This window comes from Heterodontus francisci, chromosome 12 (genome assembly GCF_036365525.1).
Source record: "Heterodontus francisci isolate sHetFra1 chromosome 12, sHetFra1.hap1, whole genome shotgun sequence".
In the NCBI taxonomy this organism is placed as follows: Eukaryota; Metazoa; Chordata; class Chondrichthyes; order Heterodontiformes; family Heterodontidae; genus Heterodontus; species Heterodontus francisci.
The window spans coordinates 102,790,132-102,801,395 of record NC_090382.1 but is presented as its reverse complement, the minus strand read 5'-3'; positions in this window follow the sequence as shown (position 1 = coordinate 102,801,395).

Sequence of the window (11,264 nt, the reverse complement as noted above, 5' to 3'; positions counted from 1 at the left end):
CTATCTAGGCTCCTCATAATTTTGAACACCTCAATCAAGTCACCCCTCAGCCTCCTCAATTCCAGGGAAAACAACACCAGCCTAACCAATCTTTCCTCATAGCTGCAACCCTCAAGCCCTGACAACAGTCTTGTAAATCTCCTCGGCACTCTCTCCAGAGCAATTATGTCCTCTCTGTAGTGGGCAGCACAGTGGCGCAGTGGTTAGCACCGCAGCCTCACAGCTCCAGCGACCCGGGTTCAATTCTGGGTACTGCCTGTGTGGAGTTTGCAAGTTCTCCCTGTGTCTGCGTGGGTTTCCTTCGGGTGCTCTGGTTTCCTCCCACAGCCAAAAGACTTGCAGGTTGATAGGTAAATTGGCCATTATAAATTGCCCCTAGTATAGGTAGGTGGTAGGGGAATATAGGGACAGGTGAGGATGTGGTAGGAATATGGGATTAGTGTGGGATTAGTGTAGGATTAGTATAAATGGATGGTTAATGGTCGGCACAGACTCGGTGGGCTGAAGGGCCTGGTTCAGTGCTGTATCAATAAATCTAAAAAAATCTAAAAAAAAAGAACTGCATGCAATACTCCAACTGTGGCCTAACCAACGGTCTATGCAGCTCCAGCATCACATCACTGCTTTTGTACTCTATACCTCGGCCAATAAAGGAACGCAATCCATATGCCTTCTTTACCACTATATCTACCTATCCTGCCACCTTCAGGGACCTGTAAACATGCACTCCAAGGTCTCTCACTTCTTCTACCCCTCTCAATATCCTCACATTTATTGTATATTCCCTCGCTTTATTTGCCCTCCGCAAATGCATCACCTCACACTTCTCTGGATTGAATTCCATTGGCCACTTTTCCACCCACTCTACCAAACCTATCATTCTGGACTCCACGGCTTTCCTCCTCACTATTAACTACATGGCCAATTTTTGTGTCATCAGTAAATTTCCCAATCATGCCTCCCACATTTAAGTCCAAATCATTAATATATACCACAAACGGCAAGGGACCCAACACTGAGCCCTGTGGAACACCACTGGAAACCGCTTTCCTTTCACAAAAACATCCGTCGACTACTACCCTTTGTTTCCTGTCACTGAGCCAATTCTGGATCCAACTTGCCACCTTCTCCTGTACCCTATGGGTTTTCATTTTACTGAACAGTCTGCCATGTGGGACCCTGTCAGATGCCTTACTAAAATCTATGTAAACCACATCCACTGCATTACCCTCATCAATCCTCCTTGTTACTTCCTCAAAAAACTCAATCAAGTTAGTAAGACACAACCTTCCCTTAACAAATCCATGCTGACTATCCCTGATTAATCCATTGTGAATCAATTCCTAGATAGGCATTAACTAGGCATCATTATAGTAATCACAGAGGCCACTCATGCCTTCTGTCTGATCAATCAGTTTGAATTAGACTTCATCACTAGAATTTCAAAGATATAAAAGAATTTAAAAATTGGATAAGGCTCATTAGTGAGTGAGGGGATCGCGATGCTCAATTATCCCATTGCCGATGGAAGTGATGCAGGCAGCATGCAAACTTCTTGCTGCCTGCTCATCATGATTATGGGGGGCAGCCCTGTGCTAAATACACCGCTGAGCAGCTGCATGTTCAGCAGGAGGCCTAGGTTCATGTTAGGTTAGCACCAATTAAAGCTAGCTTGCACTTCTTAAAGCCAGCCTGCATTTCTTAAAGGGAAGATGCACCTCGCTATAGCAGTGGATGGAAGTGGCTGGTGAAAGCCTTTCTGCAAAGGAAGAAATCTGTAAAATGGAGCTGCAGGCCAGAGGGAAGACTGCTAGGTTCTCCAATGCAGCGCTGCAGATCTTAAATGCAGGAGGTGGAAAGAAGGAGCAAAGAAGGGACCAGGAGGCCTTCCAGATAAGCACATAGAAGGAAATTGGAGCAGAGAGCCACGGAGGTCCTGGATACAGTGCTGGAAAAAGTTTCATGACCTCACAAGAGTGGTCAAGGTCAGTGAACGCATCGTTAAGTATCATAACCTACCAACTGCATAACCAACCTCGCACACTGCTCAATAAACCACAGCCACATCACTCACCCATCAACAATCTCTGGCACTCAGGACTCATGCCGAACATTCAGATGCTCATCTCACCCTCACACAGTTACCACTGTTGCAAGCCTCACCCCCACATCTCGCAGCTTCTACAACTATGATTATTCAGCTATGACAGACACATCACCCAAACACATTGCAACACACTCACTGATACACTTCCCTCTCTCTTGCAGGACAAGGTAGCCCATAGGGAAAAGCAAAAACTGGCGGGGGACAGAGAAGGCTGTATCCCTTCACCTCCTTGAAGGTGCTCTGTGTTATTGGTGTGATAGTCACTGATGCCATGGCAAATGGTGCCGTTAAAGCTGTCCAGGATGATGGTATGTTCCTTCTTTAGGGACCTTCTCAATTCCCGCATCACATTCATGGTGTGAAGTACAAGCTGCAGATGGTGTGACCATGTACCTCTTGCTTTCCACCTACCCCCACTTCTCTCACCCAAAGCCTACCCTTCTGCATTTATGCTTTCAGATTCCCAACACCTCCCGCCTGGACAGCCGATGGTGCGTGACGCTGAAGGGTGAGGAGCACATTCCTGATAAAGAAGCACCATCAGTTAAAGGCCTGCTCAGGTCGGGAAAAAGAACCCGACCGAACCACAGCGGACCCGAGCCTGACCTGACCCGAGTCCTTCCTATTTTGCCCTGAGCCCGACCCGGCCCGAGTCCTTCCTATTTTGTCCTGAGCCCGACCCGACCCGACCCAACCATCCCTTTACTTACCTTCGGACTCGGAACCTCCAGGAAGCTGCAGTGCATGCCTGATGACGTCATAGTGACGTTGCTCACTCACTGCGCAGACTCAGTTTCGTCCCGGACTCCCAGCTCAGGTAAGTTTTTAAATTTCAATACTTACTAGCTGAGCACTTACCGTGTGTGTCCGGCCAGACACGACCCGGCCCGATCTGGACTCGGCCCGACCTGACCCGAGCCCGAGAGCCAGATTCAGAAGAGGGGCCTGACCCGACCCAACCCAAACCCAACACATGTCGTCGGGTCCCATCGGGTTCGGGTCGGGTAGCAGGCCTTTACCATCAGTTGATCTGACAATTGCAGCCACCAGCTCATACACTGGCACTACATGTACCTTACGGGGAGTATTGAGACGGGGTCGACGTGGTCGACGTGGTGAGTCACCGGGCATGAGTGGGCTGCAGCCAGGCCAGGGGCAAAGGATAGCCAGGCCTCTAGGAGGATGAGGTCACAGACGAGTTCTTCTGCAGGGGCAACAGCTGAGGACTTTGATAGCGCAGTGTACAGGAAAAGGCTGATGGGCATGCACACCAAAGTGCTTGGTGCATTGGTAGTCCTGCCAGAGAGCCTCTTGTCACTGTAAAGGACCATGGAGGAGCCCAGTCCTAAATTCATGCAGAGCTTGGAGCCCAACCTTCTGGCATGGAAGTGGTAGTCAACTCCATGACAGCTCTTGTAGGCCCAGCCACTTCTGATGGTCAATTCCTCACAGCTTTCATTTCCGCACAAGCAGAAGCTATGCAACGTCTCAGTGCTGCAGCAGAAGTTCAAACTGAGGTCATGAAATCTCAGCTTGTCATGCAAGCCCAGCTTGGTGCCATGCAGGCTTAGACGGCTGCCATCATGGCTGCGGATACCAATGCTCAAATGGGCTTGCAGTCTCTCACAGCAGTCCAGCAATCTGTGCTTCAGCACATTACTAGGATTACTGAGGCACCACCCAAGAGGAGTGGCAGTGGCTCCATGATTCATGAATGTGGTATCCTCTCTCAGGATGACAGCATTTGAGCTCTCGCTGTTGCCACTCTGCAAGAGCCCCTCCTGTTCCCTGTCAGCCAGCCACCTCAGACTGCAGCCGAACATGCCGAGGTATAACAGTCCAAAGCCGGGCCCTCAAGTCCCAGAGATGCTTGAGGGCATCCTGAAAGGCCATCTGCAGTCTCCCCAGTGAAAGTCATAGAAACATAGAAAATAGCAGGAGTAGGCCATTCGGCCCTTCGTGTGTTCCACCATTCATTATGATCATGGCTGATCATCCAACTCAGTAACCTGTTCCCGTTTTCCCCCCATATCCTTTGATCCTTTTCGCCCCAAGAGCTATATATAACTCTTTCTTGAAAACATACAATGTTTTGGCTTCAACTGCATACTGTGGTAGCGAATTTCACAGGCATGCATCAGCCAGGTCAGCAGCCACTGGGGTAGCACTGTGTAGGTCCACTAGGTCAGGCAAAGGCACCTACAAGATGAGCACTAAGAGAAAGAACAAAGGGGAGTGTTGTTGTATTGGAAGCATTGCTTAGATAAAGGTGGTATAGAATGGTTGACTAGTGGTGTCTTTTATTTCAGAATTTTGGACAAGAAGATGCTGCAATGGTCCGTGACAGAGAGATGGAAAGGTGGGGAAGTGTGGAGCAGTGATGATCTGTGAATTTTTTCGGGGGAACCAGAATCTGATTAGGTGCTTGTGGACAGCCCAGCCAGAGCGATGATGTCCCAGATGCCTTCCTTCTTCCTCCTGTCACGACATTGTGCTCTCACAGTTGCCACTCTGCTAGAGCCCCTCCTGTTCCGTCAGCCACTTCAGACTGCTGCCGAACATGCTGAGGTGTAAGAGTCCAAAGCTGTGACCACCCTGAGGTGTTCATCGAAGGTCTAGTAGCAAGGGCTGCATAATGTAGGGTGCAGCAAACCACCACAAGACACACTCTGGTGAGTAACGGAGAGCTCTCCACTGAGTGGTCCAGGCAGCATAAGTGTTGTTTCAGGATGCCAATAATCTGCACTATGAGAGTCCTCATGGTAGCATGGCTCTCATTGTAGGAGCGCTGTCCATGTATGGTTGGGTGGCAGAGGGGAGTCATTAACCACATGTAGAGCAAGTAGCCCTTGTCGCCGAGCAGCCACCCTCTGGTCAATGTGGTGGCTTGAAGCCAGTGGGAAGGGCTGACAGGATAAAAGCATCATAATTGCTGCCTGGATAGCAGGCATTCACCAATATGATGGTCTAGGCTTGGTCACACACCAACTGCACGTTCAGGGAGCTGAACCCTTTGCAATTCCTGTCCAACATCAGAGGGAACACACACAATCAGGGTTTTGTCCTTTGACTGGTACATAAACAATTGACTTGAACTAGGTACTTTAAACATGGTAGTGTCTGAAGCCCAAGGGGTGGGTTGTGGGAGGGGCCTATCCTGCTTGTGCCATTCAATTACAGTGGCACATTGCTGTTGCTACGGATTCTCTTAAATCTATGGCGTCGCTGGCTTCTGTTTCCAATTCTCCTGACACTGCAGCCTCTTTGGCTGTTTTGTCAGCTTTTGCACTGCCTTCACTGTGGGTTTGTCCTTCCTTATGGGCAGCAACCATTCCCAATATAACAGGGTTGGCTATGATTGTTAAGTGCTGTCCATAACATTTCCAACCAGGGACCATGAACTAGAGATTTACCTTCTGTAGTACAATACGAATGTTTGTGGTATAAGGGAAGGGCTAACGTAGCATTGACTACATAGGCACTGTCAGACCAGATAGTTACTATTTGGTCAGAAGTTTCCTTGATAGCAATTAAAAGAGCAAGCATCTCTGCATATTGAGAAAAATGGTTAGTACAACTACTTTTAATGACTTTTCATGGCCGCATCACAGTATAGTCCATATGTGGCGAGCCTTGCAGATGGTAAGAAGAACCATTCACATACACATCCGGGGCATCCTCACTGGGTTTTTTCATGACAAGGTGCGAATCAAATTAATAAGGGATGTTATGAAAATACTTCCATTTTTTAATTTTTGTGAGGACTCATGTTTTAAAATTGTGGAAATGGATTCCTTTGGAAGACAGAAGTGATTCCATAGATGCTGGACTTTGTTTTGTTATTGAAGGGTCATTGGAAGGACTTTGGGACTTTGTTTAAAAACACTTGCTGGAAGTCACATGTCTTCAGCTAAATGAACAGCAGGTGCCTTCTGACTATGGGAGTCTTTTACGGAGAAGTGACATGTCAAGATTTGTGATGGTCAAGAGTTGGTTTCGTTTTGCTTATTTTGAGTCAGTTGAGAGTCAGCCTGCTTAAAGAGAAGACAAGTTCATCCTTTCTCCATCTCTCTGAGAAATCCTGAGAATCCAGTGTGTGATAGCTGAAACTGTTGTATTTCTCCTGGAAAGCCTGCCAGACTAATCCTCAATGTTGCCTGAAGAGAAGTGCTCCAAAAAGATCCCAGTGACACCTGTCTACGCGTATTTGGGACACCGGAAAAGGGACAATTGATATCATTCCATATCTTATCCTTTTTCTGCAAGAATTAACAAGTATTTTTTGTCTTTTTTTTTGGCAAAAATATTTCTACAGAGAAAACTTTATTTTTTTCTTTAACCTGCATGCATGCGTGTTGAGCTAAATTAGAGGGAAACTTTTATATTTCAATCTGTGTGTTAATGCTTTGCATCTTTACTGAATATGTCTTGTTTTATAATAAATTGATAATTTTGTTGTTTATTAAAGAAACCTGGTTAATGGATTTTATTCTGAAATAAAAATAGAGTATATAATTGGCCCTATCAGTAACAGGGTAAACATTTAAAAATATGCTGTGACCTGTGGAGAAGTGGAACAAGAGAAAGACAGTGCACTCCTCCCACCTCGGTCGTAACAGAGCTAACAGACACTTGTGAGGATCACCCTCATGAGCCAGTAGCTGCAGTAACAATGCTGTCTTTTTTGTTGTAATATCAACATCTAATATGTTTAATTCTAAAGTCCACTTGCATAATCGTTAAGATGAGTCCCATCAACAAATTCAATGGTGTGTGTGGTGAGTGTAAAATGATTTGCTGCAAACCTGTGATGTATGTAAAATGTTGGACCACCCAAAATGTAGTCAGGAGGTGGCATTGCATGCAGAATATGTAGGGCTGGATCTTGTTCTCGCCCAGGCATCTTGAACCGTGGCTGGGGGGGGGGGGGGGGGGGGGTGCCTGAAGATGGCTCCAGATGAGGCCCACCATGGATCTCGACGCCAGCAAGGCCTGGCCCAATCCTACTGGTGGTGACGAGGTTCTGTGGCAGCCCCCAGTACTGCTGGGTGACTGGCCCACAATTTAAATATGAAAATCAATAAAATTAATAAATTTAAGTACACTTACCTCCAATCTTGAGGGCTAACCTCGATCTTCGGCGCGGAAGCTGGCACTCCTGCAACTTTAGATCCCTGTCTGGGAAACGAGGCGCCACACTTATGGGGAGGGGGGAGGGGGTAAGTTTGTCAGTACAGGAGAGGGGAAATGGGGTCAAATACACCTAATGGGTGTAAGGGATGGTGGGAAGGGTTGAAAATTAAACTTTGTGCAGTTTGTGAGGTGGGGGGGGGAGGGGAGGGGGGAGGGGGAAGGTCAGATGTAAAAGGTAAGTGTTTTGATGGGGGAAAGGGCAAATAGTTATTGTAATTGCTTTTGGGGTCGGGAAAGGGGCATAAGAAATATATTTATTTAATTTTGGGGGAATTTTTCTTCAAAAATTTAAATATGCCAGCAGGACTGGCTGCCCTTTAGAAATGGCACCAGTGCCTGCTCATTGCTAGAGACTGACAGTTCGCCCCCCCCCCACCCACCTACCTCCCAATGATTGGGGGAGGCAAGCCGCCCCAGCTATTTAAATGAGCCACCGTGCTTAAGATCATGGCGGCTCTTTGGCGTGCAGCCAGCACAGGCAGGCCGCCATTTTTTGAGCTCGCCACCGCGATGGGCTCCTAAAATCCAGCCCAAATGAAATGGCCGAAAGAAAGTTGAACACTGCTTATACAAAGCAGGTTGGTAGGCAGAGCTCATGAAGTTTATGCCATGCTTCCTAAAGAGGCTTCTGCAGATTATGAGATGGCAAAAAAGGCTATTCTCGCTGTATATGAGTTAGCCCTGAAGCTTACCGTCAGAAGTTTAGGAACTTACGGAGAGTGGCTGGGCAGACATATGTAGAATTTGAGAGGGTGAAGCAAATTAATTTTGACTGTTGGATACGGGCATTAAAGATGGAAACCACATGAGAACCTTCAGGAGTTGATTTTCTTAGAAGAGTTTAAAAACTCCATTCCTTCAGTAGTGAGGACTCGTGTAGATAACCTGAAAGTTTTGAAAGCTAGGCAAGCAGCAGAAATTGATGATTTTGAGCTTCTGAATAAGCCAAAACCTTTTGTATGTCACCCCCACAACCCAGAGAAGGATAGAAAGTGGGAGTGAAAGAAAGGCAAGTAGCCAGGGACAGGGAGGAACAGCTGGGAATGCCCGAGGATCACCTCCTCCAGTCAGAAAGGAAGGTGCTGAGGGTAGAAGTGAGGTTTGCAAGCTGAAGTGTTATCATTGCCACAAAACGGGTCATCTTTGTTCAGAATGCTGGAGATTGTGAGGTAAACCCATAGGACTTGTTGGGGTATGCAAAGCTAGTGCAGATATTTCAGACCAGGCTATAGTTTTAACGACCGCTGTAAAACCAGATACTAAAACTAAAAAGGACTGTCGAGGTTAAGAACAAAATCCCTGAAGTTATAACGAATTTTTGTCAAAAGGGGAAAATAATCCCAGATCCTGGAAGCAAGGCAGGAAAACCGATTATACACAGGGATACAGGTGCAACCCAAACACTCTTTTATTTATTTAGAGATATAGCACTGAAAGCCCACCGAGTCTGTGCCGACCAAGAACACCCATTTATACTAACCCTACAGTAATCCCATATTCCCCACCACCTACCCACACTAGGGGCAATTTACAATGGCCAATTTATCCATCACCTGCAAGTCTTTGGCAGCGGGAGGAAACCGGAGCACCCAACGAGGAAAGATACAAGGTTTCCACCAGAGAGCGCCATGAACGCTAAAGTTTTTGTTAATGGAATTGGCGGGGAGTATATACCCGTACCTTTATATAAGGTACACCTAGAGAGTGGTTGAATATCTGGGGCAGTAACTGTAGGAGCTGTTTGCCAGTAGAGGGAATTGATCTATTCCTAGGAAATGATTTGGCTGGATCAAAAGTATCAATTTCTCCTATAATTACAGAGGAACCAAGTGAAATTAAGGAAATAGAGCAATTATAGGAACAAGTTCTAGGAATATTTCCTGCGCATGCAGTCACCCGAGCAATGGCTAAACAGGATCCATTGTCGGAGGTAAAAGGGGCACCACAAACAGATAGCCAAGTATCTGAAACCTTATTTGGGGATTTAGATAGTCCAAATATGTTTAACAGATCTTCTATCATTGCAGCACAGCAAGCTGATCCAGAGATACACCGAATGGCACAGACAGCTGACAGAAGCAGAGGCGAAAGGAGTTCCAGAAGGTTATTATATGGCAAAAGGGGTATTGAGGAAATGGAGACCACCTCGGAGACCTGTAGACGAAGACTGGACAGTTGTTGAACAGATAGTGGTGCCACATAAATATCACCAAGGATTATTAAGGTTAGCCCACGACATTCCTTTTGCAGGACATAGGGGAATTTGGAAGACCAAATCACATAAGTCAACATTACTACTTGCCAGGTCTTACAAAAGGATGAGACACAATTTTGTAGGACATACAATACAAATGGTGGGAAAACCACAATCTACCATAAAACCGGCACCACCAGTTCCCATATCAGTGATTGAGGAACCATTTAGCAGGGTATTGGTGGACTATGTAGGACCCTTGCCAAAAACAAAAGCAGGACATCAATACATACGATCATGGATATGGCTACTCAATTTCCAGATGCCATCCCTTGGAGGACGATTACTGCTAGAGTAAAGCAGTAGAAAAGTTAACCCAATTCTTTACGAGATATGGGTTACCACGAAGTTCAATCAGATCAAGGTTCTAATTTCATGTCTAAGATATTTCAAGACGTCACGGGCAATTTGGGGATTAGACAGTTGAAATCTTCAGCATATCACCAACAGTCACAGGGAGCTTTAGAGAGATTTCACCAAACTCTTAAAACAATGATTAGAACATACTGTCACGAATATCCATATGACTGGGTTAAAGAGCTAGACTTTCTTTTATTTGCCACCAGAGACTCACCTAATTCCAAACCTTTCAAATTGGTTTATGGACATGAAGTAAGAGGTCCTCTAAAACTTATAAAAGACAGATTCTTGGAACAAAAGAATGAATCTTCGATACTAGACTATGTATCTGTGTTCCGGGAAAGGCTCATGAAAGCTTGCAGTATGGCTCAGGAACACCTAAAAGTATCCCAAGCCAATATGAAAAAATGGGCAGACAAGAATGCAAAAGCACGCGATTTTCAACCAGAAAATGTTGGTGTTGTTACCATTACAGGGAGAATCATAGAGTGTGTCACGTCAGTATGCTAAAGCAATATTATCACAGGGAGGAGATAAGCCAGTACAGGTATGTCAGCTAATCGGGACTGTTGAGAAGGAAAAGGATAGTGAGGATGAGGCAGAAGCATGCCTAGGAAATTCTCAATGAACCTCCAACTATCAGATTAGTGACCACAGAATGGCTAGGAAAATTAGACAATATGCTTTTGCACTTGAGGCAAAACTAACTTGGTGTAGTAATTCAGGAAACCTGCATACAGAAATAATGAGTTATACTTTACAAAAAGTGACTTCATAGCTCTCATGGTTGCACTTTTCGATCGGGTTTTGGTCGCAGGCAACTCAAAGACAATCTCAGTCTATTGAGTCCAATAGTTCTTTTGTTCTCTCCACAGCACTTGCTGGAGATCTTCTGCTTCTGTGAATCTTCTTGTTCTCCACACGCTGAGGCACTGCGGACCCTAACCCTTTCCGACCATCAGGCCGTCTTGTGTTGGGCCTGATGGTTGGCTCAGACCTTGTGATGCCAGTTGCCAACCTATTTTAATTGGGACCCGAGGTGATAGGATAACTGCCAGCCGCTGTCAAAGACTCTAAAATCTTATCACTGTAGTTATCAGCTCTTTGTGCTGACAAAGACAATATGAAATTTGTACAAAAACTGATTCTTTGTTAGCTAGGCTGCTGAAAGTGGTCAGAGTCTGCAATTCTTTTGTGCTGACACAGGCAATACATTATTATACATCGACATTCTTAAATATATACAAGCTACATAATCAAGGCATTCACAATTTAATACATATAGAACTCATAACTCAATCAAGGCTTTAGGATTGTGACTAATTAGTTAAAGGAGTCAGTTTTATACCA